The following is a 16,445-nucleotide window of genomic DNA, read 5'->3' on the forward strand; positions in this document are numbered from 1 at the left end:
GTGGAGTCTTTGTTTCTTTTGCTCTCTCCGTACACAGGCATGCCTGCAAACCCGCTCACTCCCGAGCCCACCTACTGCCGGAGAAGGAGCTAAGCTGCATGTGGTGCAAGGACCCCCTCTGTAGGAAAAGGATGGTTAAACCGGGAATGTTCCTACAGGAGCTTTGTCTATGATGCCTGCCTGGCCTTGCAGATCTGCTCTGTCTTAGAGATGTCAGGCTGCAAGTCCCAGCCTCTTCTACCCACGCCTTCTGCAGAGCGTTCTCCCTGGACACACTTGGGTCTGCCTCCCCGGAGCAGGGCTTGGAGAGAGGGGGCTTATTAGATGCAGCAGGGTGCACGGCTCAGGGAACAGTTGAGTGGTTCTCAGTCAGGCATGAACCAGTCTGCTGCAGCTGAAGGTTGGGGGAGGGAGTGGCCTTCTCTCCCTTGCACATCTGGGAGAGCACCTGGCTGCACCCCCAAAATTCAAAGCCAAAGGGAGAATCGGCACTGATTAGGACCCCATCAGAGTTAGCACAGTAACGTTGTTCACTTATGCTAATGGGCATCAAGGGTTCATTCATCATTACCAGCGGAGCGGATTGGCCCAGGACAAGCTAAAGTGATAAAACACACTTCAAATCTCTGCCTCGAAATAGGCAAGGGAACAAAATTTATTATTGTTGTTTCTCGGTCACAAAAGGAGAGGGAGAGAGAGAGTAAAAGTGAAGGTCACCACCTCTGTTCCAGGTGATGACTTACTTCTTTTCTCTTGCGGTCGGAAACAATGGTGCACACTTTATGATTTTTCAGCTGTTGCCTTCATTTTGCTCAGGATGAGAAGGTACATTCTATTCAAACGGAGCTTTTCCATCCTAATGGTTCTTGCTTAAAATGTAAACATCACTGGAAACGTGTGTCAGGAGAACTAACCTATAACAAGGAAGATAGGAAACACATTAGTTCAAAAATAATAATCCCAGAGTGGGAAAGACGGCTCAGAGGTTAAAGCACTTGCTGCTCTTGCAAAGGACCTCGGTTTGGATCTCAGCACCCACATCAAGTGGCTTAGAACCTGCTATAAATCCGGTTCAAAGGATCCAATACCCTCTTCTGGTCTTCGTGGGCATCTGCGTGCACATAGCACACATACACGTACTCAGGCACACATACAAACACAGAAAATAAAAATAAATAAATCTTGAAAATGTAACAATCTCAAGTACACCTAGGCTTCAAAGTTTTTCAACATTTAGAAAAAGATTTTTTTTAATTTATTGTTCATTATTTTATGTTTATGAATGATTTGCCTACATGTGTATCTGTATACCATCCATGCAAGTAAGAGTTTGGTGCCCAAAGAGGCCAGAAGGATCCCCTGGACTCATAGATGGTTGTGAGCCACCATGTGAGTGCTCAGAATCAAGCCTGGGTCCTCTGGACAAGCAGCCAGTGCTCTTAACCACCAAGCCATCTCTCTAGTTCCAATGTACAAGATTTTAATATGCACCTACATGCTATATATGCATCTAACATAAGTATATCTAAAGACACACATTACATAATATTTAAATACACCATATGTATATAAAATATTTTACCCTCATACTATCTTGAGAGGTACATGGGTGAAACAAATCCACCGTGGGAATGACTTACTCCAAGAAATAAAGTTCTAAATGAAAAGCGTTCCACTTATTTGTGGGTTTGTTTTGTTTTGTTGTTGGTTTTTTTTTTTTCTGATTTTGAAACTAAAACTCTCTGTCACACAATACTTATTTTCTTATGAATTAGACCAAGAATCATCCTGTGCCTCCTCTAAAAAACTCACATGGACCTGAGTGTATTGGTGTCCTGTGGTGTCCCTGAGAAGTCTCCATCTACACGTCTACAGTAAACCAGCATGTAAACAAACCCCATATTGGTATAGATCCCTCGGGAGCACCAAGTTCAGGGTCAATAGCTCTGGAAACACAACTGAATATCTAACCAACAAGGCAAGTTTGATGCTGGGAAGGGCTTGAAGAGTAATTAGGAGAATGTGAGCATGTAGAGATGGGAGCCCAGCCTTGTACCATACCTGACCTCGGGAAGCAGCTTAAGTGGAAGGTCAGAGGAGGAATGGGTAGCACTTAGCCATACCTGGGCCTTCTTGGGGGTTCTCTTCAGCAGCACCCTTCCTGCCAGGGAAGTCCCGTTTCTGCAGCCTACTCAAAAATGGGTCTGAGTGTAAATGCTATCATGCCACAGTAACGTCCAGGTTTGAAAGCCGAAGACCTCATTGCTTCTCACACCAGGGCAGTCTTTCTTTAAAGCATCCCTCAGGTTTTATTTTATAAAAGCTGTGTGGTGTCCCCTCTAATACCTCTCGTCTTGGTCAGTGTTCTATGGCTGTGAAGAGACACAAAAACCAGAGCAATTCCTACAAAGGAAAACAGTTAACTGGGGCTGGCTTACAGTTTCGGAGGTTTAGTCCGTTACCTTCATGGTGGGGAGCACAGCAGCAGGCAGTCAGACACGGTGCTGGAGAATTAGCTGAGAGTTCTGCAACTGGATCCACAGGCAGCAGGAAGAGAGAGAGAGACACTGGGCCTGGCAGGCTTGAGCTTTTGAAAACCTCAAAGCCCACCTCCAGTGACACACTTCCTCCAACAGAACCATGCCTCCTACCCTTTCAAATAGTGCCACTCCGTGGTGACTAAGCTTTCACATCTATGAACCTATGGGAACCATGCTTATTCAAGCCACCACATCTCTCGACAAGTCTTTTGTGCATTTCTTCCAGCCTCCTGGAAGTGCAGACCTTGGGCTGTGGAGTCAGTACTGACATGAAGGTTCTGCCTGATTCGGTCACATCGCTTGAGCTACCTTCTACCACGTGGGGACCCTTGGAAACAGCTACATTGAGATCTGTGAGGAGTTGGGAGAAATTCTGAATTCTGTATTCCTCTAATGACCCACCGAGTATACTTAGAGTCTCCTAAAAATTACAAGGAACACAGCCCCAATTTCAGCCTGTGTAGAGAGGTAGCCCATGTTCTCATGGCTCAGAGAACCCCACTCCATAAAAAAAGTCTTCCTCCTGTTTCAGCCAATCTTGGGTTACAGGCAGCCTTGGCCGGGTGAAGCTGGACACCCTGTTATGCCTTCACTCTGAGGTCTGAGAATGGTCCCAGAGAGGGCACCTGAATGATATAGCACTTTCGATTCCTAAAGAATGATATTCCAATGAATTGACAAAGAATGGAATATTGAAGCCCACGAACCTCTTTGCCCTGATCTGTTCACAGGCGATCAATTAAACACACACCCTGAAGCCATAAGTAAGCAAAACAGAACTAAGCCATCAGGAGAAAACATTCACACAATTGGAAAATCCAGGCCCTCTGCACACTGACCAAACCAGGAGTCTTCCTTCATACGTGTTGGATCCAAACACAAAGCAAACATTGAACCTAATACAATGTGTCCCTTGCTCCCTCGTGTTCCCCTGTTCTCCAGCTTCTGATAGCATCTTTGACTGGCACCATCAGGGTAGAGGGAATATGCTTTGGAATATGATACTCTAGTAAACCCCCCTTGGGATGGATGAAAAGTCGGCCTCCAAAGTCCTCCAGCCATGGATCGTATCAGAGCCATAAGGTCCTTGGGGAGATCCGAGATAAGACAGAATCCGGCCTCCTAGCCACAGTACAGGTCATCACTCCTGAGCCCAGTGTTTCAAGAATAGTCAGGCCCCTTTCCCCGGGCCCCAAACCCACATTCTTACAACTTAAAGCTTCCAATGACTTTAATGCAAGTTCCATGCATGTGAGGCCTGCAGGACAGGACCCTCTGGGAGTGTAAGGTGACAACATAATAGAGAAAAATCACTTTAGCAGGCAACAGTGACAGCTGGGCAGGCATTAGAAAAAAGGGAAACAGCCTCAGTTTAGACAAATTACTGAACTAAATGAGCAGATGAAAAACCCTTTTTACAGCTGCCACCGAGAAGCCCAGAAAATATAAAACATGTGAAAAAGTAAATAAAAGGAGTTTGAACCTTTTTTCCCGTTTAAGGTGTGGTAAATGGTTAGAAGGCTCTAGAAAGACCCTTAGTGTTCTGAGTCATGGGCCCAAATGGAAAAATATGGCTATTTGGGTTTTACATGTCAATTTTGATACAACCAATAAAACATAAACAATGAAAGCGCTCCAAAAATCCTGGAAAATTCCAGAGCCATGCATCAGAGGCCCTGTGATTATCCACCAATCCTCTCCTTTCCGTGACTCCTGACATCTCAATACCCTGCATTAGACTTTTACGGACTCATTTTCCAGCGTACATAAAAATGACTTAATGTGTCCTCAAAACCATCTCAATTTCCTAATTGATGAGAGCTATCAGCCACTTAAAAAATAAAACAGACATTTCCTTAATAAAAATAAAAACCTTGGGGGAGGGGAGGATGGAATGAATCCTGTGTTGGCAAAAAGAATATTAAATATAAGAGGAAGCGTGATCATGGCGGGTGGGGTCCCCAAGTGGGTGTTAGGAGATTGGGTTTCTGGTATGGATCCTGCAGCTAATTTGCTGTGTGATTTGGGGCTCAGTTAACCCTCCCTGGGCCCGGTTTGCCAGATCTGGAAAAGGCACTGTCAAAACCCATCCTGCACGAACAGCCTGGGATTTTGAAAGCCGCCCAGGACAGAACTATTTCACAGCATGCCCTCAGGACTTACACATTTTCAGTTTTAGACACAAAAACCTTTTTAAGTTCTCTTTTGTGTGAGTGTGCGTGTGTGCGCGTGTGTGTGCGCGTGCGTGCATGCGTGCGTGCGTGTGTGTGTGTGTGTGTGTGTGTGTGTGTGTGTGTGTGTTTTTATCTTGCTTTGTTTTGTCTTCTATAACCCATTGTAGAATAGAGAGAGGGACTCAGAAGGCCAAATAACACAGTGATTTTTTTTTTCTGGGTCAAAATCAACTTGATATAGTAATTGCCAGGGCCACCCCAGATGGAAGTGCTTGCAGAGAAGTCCCAAGTTCTCTGAAATTCTCTAGTTTGCCACTGAACTCCCAACCCAAGTGCCCTACAGTACTTACTCAGCTCCTAAAAGCTTGGTCAAAGCCAGGTGAAAATTGTCCAGAGTGGCCTACAGTCTAGTTAGATACCCATACTTCAGGAAACGGGGGAAATGGACAAGAAATAATCATATCCATATTCAAACAGATATATACAAGAAATGTGTGAGTCTGGAGCAGTAGTGTTTTTAATTAAGCTCTTGGAAGCAGCCTGCTGCCTACTTTTGGAGAAAAGAAGAAGGAAGGAGATAAGCGCAAGGTGGATCAGGTAAATACTTTCAGGTCACTGATGCTCTCTGGGCCTAGGGACTAGCCCAAGGATCTTCAATTTTTATAACACATTGAAATTATGTGAGAAGCTTAAAAACAAACTAACAAAAATCAAGGGGGCAGCAAGGGGGCTGAAGACATTTGCCTCACAACCCTGGAGACCTGAGTTGGACTTCCAGAATCCACACAAAGATAAAACCAATACCACAAGTTATGCTTTACTCTCCACACGTATACAGTGGCACCCCTACCCCACATACATGATAATTTTTTTAAATTACCATCTAGTGCTCACCATCTGAGGTTTCAGTTCAGTTGTTCTGGGGTGTCACTTGAATACTGAATGCCAAGGTTTCTAAAAACTCCCCCAGATGATTCAATTGAGCAACCAACTCTAAGTCACTGGTCCAGCCATACAAACCACAGAGTCCTCCAACTTCCCCTCATATCCACTATAGCATTTACCAAAATATGGGTTTTTGGTTGCTTTTTGTTAATTTGTTTGCTTGCTTGCTTGCTTGCTTGCTTGCTTGCTTGCTTGCTTGTTTTGTTTTAAATCTTGCCCTCAGAGTTTCTGAGTCTGTGGCTTCTATGGGATGAGGCCCCCTAGTGCGTTCTCAACCTGATCCTTAGGGACACTGAAGCTCAGGCTGATGGTCCAGGGCCCACACTTTAGAAGTGGCTATTCTAACCTCTCACTTTGGTTCAGTGAAGACAGGCTCTCTCAGACAATCCATCTTCTCTACACTTGCCCTTCCCCCAATCCGTTTTGTTCTGGCCACAGCAGGCCTGTTACTGTAGACAACTGGTCAAAACCCAGGACTCGAGTACACGTGCGGAGCAACAGGAAAAGAACTGATGAGTCTGGTGTTTGCTGCTTTTCCCACTCTTACACAAGCCAAAAGGAAAATCTTTACCCTTCAATGACATCGTGTTCCATGAACATTGTATACTACGTTTAGCAAAACAGGAGACAGCAACACGGTCCTGGGGCAGAGGGTAGAGAGGCCTTGAATGGTTGAAGTAATTGGATCTCTTAAGTGTAGAGCTTTCAAGCTGGACAGGGTGGGTCATGCCTGTAAGCCCAACGTTCAGGAGGCGGAGGCAGGAGGATTACCATAAAGTCCAGACCAACCTGGGCTACATAGTAAGATCCGGGACCACCTGAACTATAGAATGAGACCCTGTCTCAAAAGGAAAAACGAAGAGAAGGAAGAAAAGAGATGAGAGGAGGGGAGTGAGGAGGGGAGGTGGGTAAGGGGGGGGAGGAGGAGAAATAGAAGCAAAAGAATGCTGAGAAAAGAAAAGAAAAAAAAGAAGGAACAATTAGAAAAATGAACGAAGTTCCAGAAAACCCAAATGATCTTTTTCTGTGCACTTGAGCTCATTATTGAGAACAACTTTGTAGCAGTGCCATATGTCAGGTGAATAGTGAGAACAAACATCAAAACAAAAATTAGCCTTGTAAATAACCCTGGGAGCTACAAGCCAAAGTCCACAGCCTCCCTGTCTCTCACCCTCATCACTGCGTCTGGTCATACATTAAGCATGCTGACCTGGTGGCTCTATGGTAAGGGCTAGGGTAGGAATGGTGCCTAAGCTTGGTTGGATTGGGTTGCCCATGGAGACCTGGAAAGTACATTTTTTGTGTTCATATTCTTCTACCCACATTGTGAATATGCATTCATAAGCACAGGCAAGACAATGCAATCCGGCACATACATTCCATTCCCATCTGTCTTTGTACCCTCTACTTATAATAATGCCACTCTTGGAAAATGACGGATCTCTTAGTCTTTGTATTAACCTGGTTCCCCAGCACTCACAAGGAAGAATCTGGGACACAAGCTCACATACTGGTGGTTTGATTTTGGAAGGATTGAACAATAAGCTTGGGGATGTCAATATAAGAGCATAACATTGAGCTGGCCACCACCGTGGAAACTGGGCTCTTCTTGTGCAGGATGCCTGATAAAAATGTCACAAAGGGCCGGGCGGTGGTGGCGCACGCCTTTAATCCCAGCACTCGGGAGGCAGAGCCAGGCGGATCTCTGTGAGTTCGAGGCCAGCCTGGGCTACCAAGTGAGTCCCAGGAAAGGCGCAAAGCTACACAGAGAAACCCTGTCTCGAAAAACCAAAAAAAAAAAAAAAAAAAAAAAAAAAAGTCACAAAGGAGCAAACCGTGCTCAGCCATGTGGCTCCTGTTCTTTTGTTAGCAAAGATCTCCCCATTAAACAACAATCCATTCTACTCCCAGGCCACACAGGCTTGAGTGTCATGTGTCACAAACCTCCCTGCCAGAGAAGCAAGTCAAAGATGTATGTTGTCCTGGAAAAGACCCCATCAGGACACATTCTACATGAACCTGGTATAACAAAGGCACAAGAAGAGCAAGAGAATGGTTTAGGACGGAAGGGTGTCAATACTGTCCCTCATAGCTCAATGAAAGTGGTAAACCAGCATGATGCCTATGCCTCTCTCAAGCACGTTTGTTTGTTTGTCCGTCTGTCTAGAAAAAAAAAATCAGGGACTGGGGAGATGGATTAATCAGTGAAATTCCTGCCCCACAAGCATTAAGGCCTGATTTCATATCCTGAGGTATGGGCATAGGTAGCACTGTATGCCTGTGACCCAAACACTAGGAGACAAACTCCAGATTCAATGGCAGACCTTGTAACAAAGAAATAAGATGGAGTGTGCTTGAGAAAGACAACCAGTGTCAACCTCTGGCTTCTACATACATATATGTGCACACACACACTACCACCCCCTCCCCCACCCCCACCCCCACCACCATCACCACCACCACCACCACCTCCACCATCAGTGATGACAATCTATTCACCAGCAATTAGGTCTTGGTTATATTTAGTAACATGTAAAGGATACCACTCCAAACCCTGGACATCAGGTTACCCCTATTTGGCCTCTGGGTATAGATTTGGTATATATGTACTCAGGCTATACAATTAACAAGGTGAAGCCCCAAAAAGCACTCAGCTTCCACTTTCCACTTCTGAGTGGTTGAAACCTACACTTTGTATTCAATTAGGCTGCTTAGCTCATGCTCAGAAGATGAATTTGAGTAGAGAAGCTCTGCTAATCATCACTTTGTTAGCATCAATAGAAAAATACATCTCCATTCTATCTCAGAAGGAAGGGTCACCTATGGCAAATAGGAGGGTCCAGCTTCCTCCACTGCTGCAAATCTTAGCTCAATACTCTTTGCTCTCAATTCCTTTGTAGATCCAATAGCATCAGACTCACCCCAGCAGAACTCCGAGCAACCCAAAGCTATGACCACTAAGAAGAAACATCAAGATGTGCCTGATGTTTAGCAGGACCTGAAAGTCAGGGCGAACTTTGCAGCTCACAGCCTTCAGGCACTTCTGCAAGCTACTTTCCTACCAATTCATTCCAGGGCTAGCTCTGTCATTCTCAAATCTCTCCTCCTGCCTGCACTCTCTCCCACATCAGCCCGGACACAGTGGGCCAGTTAGTGCTCCAAAAGCACCTTTGGACTGTGTCAATTCCACGTGAGTAGCTTTAGGATTATGTCATTTCCAGGTTCAAGTAACACTTGGTGTTCCCTATGGTACAGAGAGTCGTAAAATGCTTTAGTCTGGCATTTGAGACTTTGGTTCGACTTTGCAAGCTTATTTCCCTTAATGCCCCCAACACGAATCCTAGGACACAGTCTGTAAACACACACACACACACACACACACACACACACACACACACTCACACACACACAACCACTTAAAAATCTGCCCTTCTGAAGCCTTACCATTACCAAAGCCCAAAGCCCCCACCTCAGGTCTTCACCCTTCAGATACACACGTGGCTCCCCATGTCAGAAGGAAGGCTCATTCTCATTCCCAGCCCTGGTCCCTGAGCCACGGCCATGAACACACTTATCTGTGCAAACACAGGCTGTCTACCTTCACCGTGGACCTAGAGACACAAATGAGGAAGATGTAATTTCTGAGACCTTGATGCTTAGCAGCCAGCTGGAGAAGCACGAAGACAAACGTTCACAGAACCCTAGTAAGACTACAGGAGACATAAAGGACTCCTTCCCATGGGAAGAGTAACAGGGGATCGACAACACCTCCTGTAAATGCTGGAAAAGGAGAGGCAATTTCCAGGCAGATGAGAAGAGGAAGGAAGACTTCGGAGAAGTAGGAAGAGCAAGGCAACAGACAAGGATGCTTAGGATTTGAGAGAGAAGGCACATGTATTCAGACCCTGGGTTAAGACTCCCGGTCTCATTCCTCAGGCCCCAGGAACCATTGTTGAGTGATGGGAGAGAGCTACAACCAATCACATCAGCAAACAGCAATCTCTGTAGGTGGTCACACTATGGGGGGTACAGTGGGTATTAGGGTGGCTTGGGGAAGAGAGAAGAGATCTGACAATGAATTAGAACAACCTCTGAGGGAACAGAGCTGGGGAGGGAGATACTGTGGCTTTTGGCAGGGTTTTATAATACTGCAGGGCAATTTGGGCAGCGTATCAGGTAAACCGTGGCTTTGCAAGTGGTTTCTATTTAAAGTTACAGATTTGAATCCATGGGAAAGTACGGAATCTTCTAAACAACCCTCTCATAAATGAACATCTAGGCACAGCCTGTCCCTAAGCAGGACACTGCTTACTTTTATCAGGTTACTGCCTCTGTGTCTACAACATGCAAACATGTTCTACCCAATGTACTGTTTGTTTGGGGAATCGTGATTAGCACATCTTTAATGTTGTGAAACTCAGCAGGATTTCTAATTCTGTTTTGTAGCAAATATCATCTTATTAATTTATGCATTTCTGATTGCCCTACTAAAAGACTAAATAAAATAAGAATAGCCTTTGGAAGATGGAAAACCTGATCAGTGACCAGGAAGAGATGAGGTAGCACAGGGGTGGCAGTGCCATGTTGGGAGCACAGAGAAAGGGGTCCGGTGTTTCTCCCATGGCTGTGAAGGATCTGGGAGAATGGGGAGGGGGACATGGGACATGGGTCATACTGACTTGCAATGCAAAGGAGGAAAGCTTGGAAAACAAGCTCTAGAGGGGTAAGGACAGAGCGAAGCAGTATGCCCCTGGTGCTCAGGGCTGTGCCTGGCACATCAAGATCATCAGTGTCTGCGGGGAGGGAAGGGAGAGGAGTCACTGTGGTCACGGAAGAGCACTTAAAGACTCAGTACTTCTGTCTCATGCCTGATGCCCTCTGTCCCTTCACACCCTCATCTTCAGTCTGGGAAAAGAACAAGAAGGCAGGACAAAAAGAACTAAGGATGCTTACATTACATCAGCGTGTCCTTAGTGTCCCCTGCCCAAGGCTTTCATCAGCTGCTCAAGTCATTCTTCTGCTTCTAAATGCATACTGTTTTTTATTAACGCTGAACTTCTGTACCCTCTGCCTGGAACATCCTTCTTCCCAGGGTCAAAGCTCAAATCTGACCTGCTTATAATGACTGTGGCCAAAGCAACGCCCAAATCTACAAGACCTCCAGGAACCACTAGCTCCTCAACTTTTATTCTCCTTACAGTGTTGATCATCCTCTCAAATTTTCTTGCTGACAATCGCACTGCTTAACAACAGGGGTCTGCCCTGAGAACTGCGCCCATCCTTAGACTGTTTCACCATCATGTAAACATCATGGAGTACTTATAAAAGCCTAGACGATGCGAGTCCGTCACTCCATGTGGCCTCTTGATGGCCATCGAGAGAAACTGTAAACACAAGATGGATGAGCTGTTGCCTGCAAAACACAACAGACCGCCTCACAGCAGACTTTTGTTATAGAAGTATGAAGTGTCCATGCTACAACAGTGATTAAAACTGTAGGACAGGAAAACATGAGCCAGTAACAGAACTGTTTGTCACCAAGTATTGCGCACTGTGCATAATTATACTGCTATGCTTTTCCACAACTGGAAGAACAGTAGGCTTGCTTAGACCAGCATCACCACATCACCACATGTGCAAATGCATACAGATGTGCTATGATGCTGTAATGGCCACAGCACCACTAGCCAATGGGAACTTTTCTGCTCTGTGTCACTCTTGCGTGACTACTGGTATACATGCTGTTCATTCATCATTATTAACCAAAACACTGTCCTATGTCGCATGACTACACGAGTATGCATCTATTGTCTATTTAGTTCTAGTAGAATGTGGTTTCTATGGGAGCAGAGATCTCGTTTTCAGGGTTTACCACTGCCTCTTCCAGCTAAGAACAGCTTCTGTCAGATAGTATGTTACCAACAAATATTTTGCGGAATGAATATCAAATGAGAGAGATGAAGGCAGAGAACATAAGGATTGAACTATAATTGCTTCTCGAATACAAAAATGCAAGTAACAGAGGAAGATTTATAACAAAATTCCATTAAAGCAGATTAGAAGTGTAGGCTGGCAAGGCGTTAAAGCATTTGCTTAAAGTGTTAAGATTATTGGCTATGTGGAGAGTGGGAAGGGTTGACGTGCTGGAACAGAAGAAGCCACACTTAGGAATAAGCAGATGAGTGATAAGCTACCATAGCCATGATCTGAGCTAGAAGAGGGGAGATCAGAAGTACCTAAGAACAGACCCACACAGAGTAATTAATTTACATATGGGTTATACATATAAACTATGAGATCAAATTAACTGTTCGGTAAACTGTTTACTCCCTGGCATTGATTCATTTGGCTCATCCTTTGCTTTATGTAACAAAGTTCCAAATAAAGACCTCCCCAGTAGGGGCCAAGTGGGCACTGAGGCCAGGATTCTTCTACCCAGACTAAGCAAGCCAAGGGAACTGCACTTACTCTTTAGCAGACAGACACTCCTACATGGGACCTAGGTCACTTACAGATCCATGCATAGATCACTAAATGCCCACCAGAGTCTTACTTGGGACTGCTTTTCCTCCCTAATCGATCTGTTTCAACCAATTTGTTTCTATGATTCTCATACTCTAAGATGCCATTTAGAAGCAGGAACCATAAGGGTGCACAGGGCTTGCTGGGACACACGTGACGCAGCAGAGCACAGCTGAACACGAGACAAGCTGCAGATGCAGATATGGCTTCCCATCCACCATGTCTGGCTATGCATGTAGGTATGAATCACCTCGGACTAAAAGAACATCGGAGCGAGATGACACATTGAGTAATCTTGGTAAATAAACATCCTCGCGTCTTCACACTCCAGGCGAACGTGTGTCTACAAGGAGGATGCGGCAGTGCCAGGATTTGGATTCTTGTCTCCTAACTCCCCCTCCAGTGTTCTCTCTTGAGGATGAACGAGGTCTCTGTTCATGCACAGTGCCACTGCTGATCGACCGTATATAGAGGAGATGAGTCCAAACTTAACACAATGGCCAAAGAATGTTCAACCCTGTGCTATTCTTTTTCAATCTATTGATCCCCCACCCCCTGATCTAAAGTGAATCTGCTCCTTTGCTTTCAACTATTTGCAAAAATTAGAGCATTCAATATGCTTACCGCTTCCACATACAGGCTTAAGCATAGCAACTCTCAAAGCAAAATCTCTTGGTTCTACCTTCTTTTATTCCAAAACTATTTAGCAACTAGTCAAGTTTCTTGTACCGTTGGTGGGTTTTTTTCTCCCCCCAAATTTTTCACTATAGACCGTGCGATCAGGACTGCACATTTCAGTAATCATTGTCCCATGCTCCCAATCATCCTTATTACTGCTAATGCAAAAAGGAAAGGACCATAAAGGAAACTCACTCCTCTTAAGATAACTGGCTGGTGACCCCTGGTAACTGACAGCCAAGCCCAACTTCAAGGGACTTGTGACTTGAAGCTTGAATTTCAGGCAAACATCTTCCTGCATTTCTAATGAAAAACGGATCTTTCCCCCTGCTTTTGAAGTACTCTTTGGGAATTGTTTGAGTGTTCTTTGCAATCTTTTATACCCAGCCTAAGGACTCTGACAAACTCTCTCTCTCCCTTCAAAGGCTTGTTAACTATGTGATGAATACACCTGTCACTTCCAATTCTAACCTTACTTTCTGTTGTGATGGCTATAGAATCTGGTAGCTATGGCAACTTTTCAGTGACTCAACATCGATTAAAAGGTGATTGGCTTATCAGGGTTTCTCGGTTGATTGATGGAAATGATCGGTTGCTCAAAATAATCACGACAGATAAAGTCTCTTGATTAGCTGGCATTTTCTAGATTCAGAAACTTTAGATTTCATTACCTTCTTTTTTATTATTTTCATGCAAAAATAACTAGAATTTGATTCCACTGAAATAGTTACAAGTTAATTTAAACTATCTCCATGAAGGGTGTTTGATTCAACTCACTTATATTATTTAGAAGACACATTTCACCTAGTCTAGAAAAATCTACTCTTCGATTTTCTAGTATTCCAAGATCAGAGATTAAGTTATGTATATTTTTTAAAATCAAGTTTGGTACTAGGAAACATTTTGAGGTTAGAGTGTTTTCAAATTAACTGGAAAGCTTTCATTCTGGTGGCTTATGCAAGTATATAAGCCCAGAAAAGACAATATTATAAGGGAAATTTTAATGACTTATTAAACAGGATTTGTTAACACAATGTCTTTGAACATGTAGTGAAGGACCTCTGGACAGCACACAAGATCATTTTGGGTCAAACTTAGTGGTTTTTTTTTTTTAATTGCCAAGTATTTATTTGAGTGTGATATTGCTGTTGTCAATCATTTTTTAATGTATGCATGTATGTGCATACGTGTGTGTACATATGTGTGAGTATGTGTATTGCATGAGGAGTCCTGGGACTGACATCAAGTGTCTTCCTTGGTTGCTTTCCACCTAATATATTGAATCGGGCTCTCTTGCTGAACCTGGAGCTCACTGTTTCAGCTTGTCTAGCGGCCATCTTGCTTCAGCGATCCCTCGTCTCTGCCCCCAGCCTGTTAGATTACAGGCAGCCTCCCACCCCCACCTGGCTTTTCATGTGGGTTCTGGAGGTGTGAACTCTGGTCCTTATGACTGCATGGCACATGCTTCACCCAGAGTCTCCTCCCCAGGTCCCAGTTTTCAAAAAAGGAGCAGGCGGGACATTTTGACACATGTCTTCAAGTCCTATACAGGCAAGTAGATTTCTGTATGTTTGAGACCCATTCAAGATTACATCCTGGCCAGGCAGTGGTGGTGCATGCCTTTAATCCCAGCACTCAGGAGCCAGAGCTAGGCGGATCTCTGTGAGTTCGAGGCCAGGCTGGCCTACAGAGAGAGATTCAGGACAGGCACCAAAACTACACAGAGAAACGTTGTCTCGGGGGGTGGGGTTGGGGGCAGGGGAATTACATCCTGAGTTCCAGGCCAGTCAAGACTACAGAGTAAGAATTACCTCAAAGGGGGGTTGGGGAGCAATCTAATGTGCCTTACCTTGTATCTTACGCATTTAGTTATGTCTTTATTTAAGTACTGGGGACTGAGCCCAGGACTTTGAACATGCTGAGCACGTGATTTACCACTGGACTACATTCCCTAGTTTTTGTATTACCTATTACCTTTTATATATTATTTTTTAAAAAAGCATTTCTTGCGGTTTCCATACCACATATTTTAGGAGCAGATATGTCATAGTTCTGATGTGTACAGTTTGAAATCATGGTGTCTGCAGAGCAATGCTTGTCCTAAGACCTAATGGGGGGGGGGGGGGTGCTTTCTTGACTCACTCTCCTCCTCTGCCAGTGTTCCTCAGCTTGCAGCTGTACCACTCCAGTCATCTCCTGCCATCACATGGTGTTCTCTACATCTCTGTCTTCATATGACCATCTTATTATGAGAACTATAGTCATACTGGATTAGGAGTGCATGGTACTCTCGTATGACCTCAGCTTAACTCACGGCAATGACCCGCTTCTAAATAAAGTCAAATGAATTTTGAGAGGACACAATCAGTCCACAATAATTACCATATTAAGTCTGTGATTTCACAGATAATACTCCTCTGGATGATGCTAAAATAGTTTTGTTTTTCAACCGAAGCAGCATTTAAGACTCTAATAAGGATAGGATGTGAAAGTGCCAACATTTATCAGTATTATACAGAGGATGACTGAAGCTGGAGGAGGGGCATTATTAGGAAGTGGAGCATGTGACTCCCTCCACCATTTCTGCGCCCCTTTACAGCCCGACTTCACAATAACTCTACATAAGAGGTCTAGTTTTTCACCCTTCACTCTGGTTGACCTCGGACTTTGCTTTGGCCGAATTAGCAAGTCTGCAGTCAGCAGCCACTTAAAAAGTACCTGCTCATTAGGCCCTGCCCTCCAGGCCAGGCTGCCCTGCTGTGGGACTCAAGAGACCACATGAAGTAGACCAGAGGCCAACAGCTGGTGGCCAGTCCCTAAGCTGACCCAGCTGCCGACTGACTGCAGACACATGACTTGTGCCCCAGACCAGGTCACTTGACCCGTAATGTCCAGACCAGGAAAGCCACTCAGTGGAGCCCGACCAAACTGTCAGTGTGCAGAAGCTTAAGACAAACACGAAACAAGTTTCAGTTTAATATATCTACTTAAAGCAGGCATGGGTGATACTCCAGAGTCAGAGGCAGGAGGATTGTGAATTTGAGCTCAGCCTGGTTTACCTGGCAAGACCCTGTCTCAATGAAATAAATAAATGACTGTCTAAAACTTTCTCTCTAATTTCCATTTTATTTTGCTTAATGGTTATAATAGTTTTGCAAATATTTTGTTTTTTGACAAAGTTGACCCAGAAATGTTGGTCCTGGCAACAAACGCTGAACCCTTTCAAAAGTAAATTAGAGGCTTAAGAAGGAAGCATTTAGTGAATTCCACTTTGAAGTCAACCACCTTGTCTCCCATTCTCTCCTAGGCCTGTGGAGCTGACCGAGAAAAACCTCTGAGGCTGAGAGAAAGGAGGCAGGAGACAGGTCAGGTCTCAGCAATGCCCCTGACTTTGTGCAGAGTGGTTTTTTGTTTTTTTGGTTTTTGGGGGATTTTTTGGGTTTTTTGTTTTTTTTTTTAATTTTGATTTTGGCAAAGTCAAGAACTAGATCTCTATAAATAGTACCTCCACTTGGTGGCCCAGTCATGGGTCTTTGTGATCTTATGTGATCATTCTACCAAGAAGCCATCCTACCTAAATCTCCTT

At 44.5% G+C, this 16,445-nt stretch overlaps 1 long non-coding RNA gene across 2 annotated transcripts in view; it reads right to left on the reverse strand.

Annotated features, from left to right (window-relative positions):
• Positions 1–617: 617 nt before the first annotated feature.
• The window catches only part of LOC131923098 (uncharacterized), a 33,419-nt gene continuing 17,591 nt past the window's right edge, over positions 618–16,445 (reverse strand). Inside the window, exons 2-3 of one of the 2 annotated variants that reach the window (XR_009382506.1) lie at positions 2,124–2,372; positions 618–914 (exon numbers count right to left, since the gene is read on the reverse strand). This is a non-coding gene — a long non-coding RNA (uncharacterized LOC131923098). Of the gene's footprint in view, positions 915–2,123; positions 4,738–16,445 lie in introns of those variants that run through there. The other variant, XR_009382505.1, reaches the window with a different exon arrangement.

Source organism: Peromyscus eremicus, chromosome 13 (assembly GCF_949786415.1).
Source record: "Peromyscus eremicus chromosome 13, PerEre_H2_v1, whole genome shotgun sequence".
In the NCBI taxonomy this organism is placed as follows: domain Eukaryota; kingdom Metazoa; phylum Chordata; class Mammalia; order Rodentia; family Cricetidae; genus Peromyscus; species Peromyscus eremicus.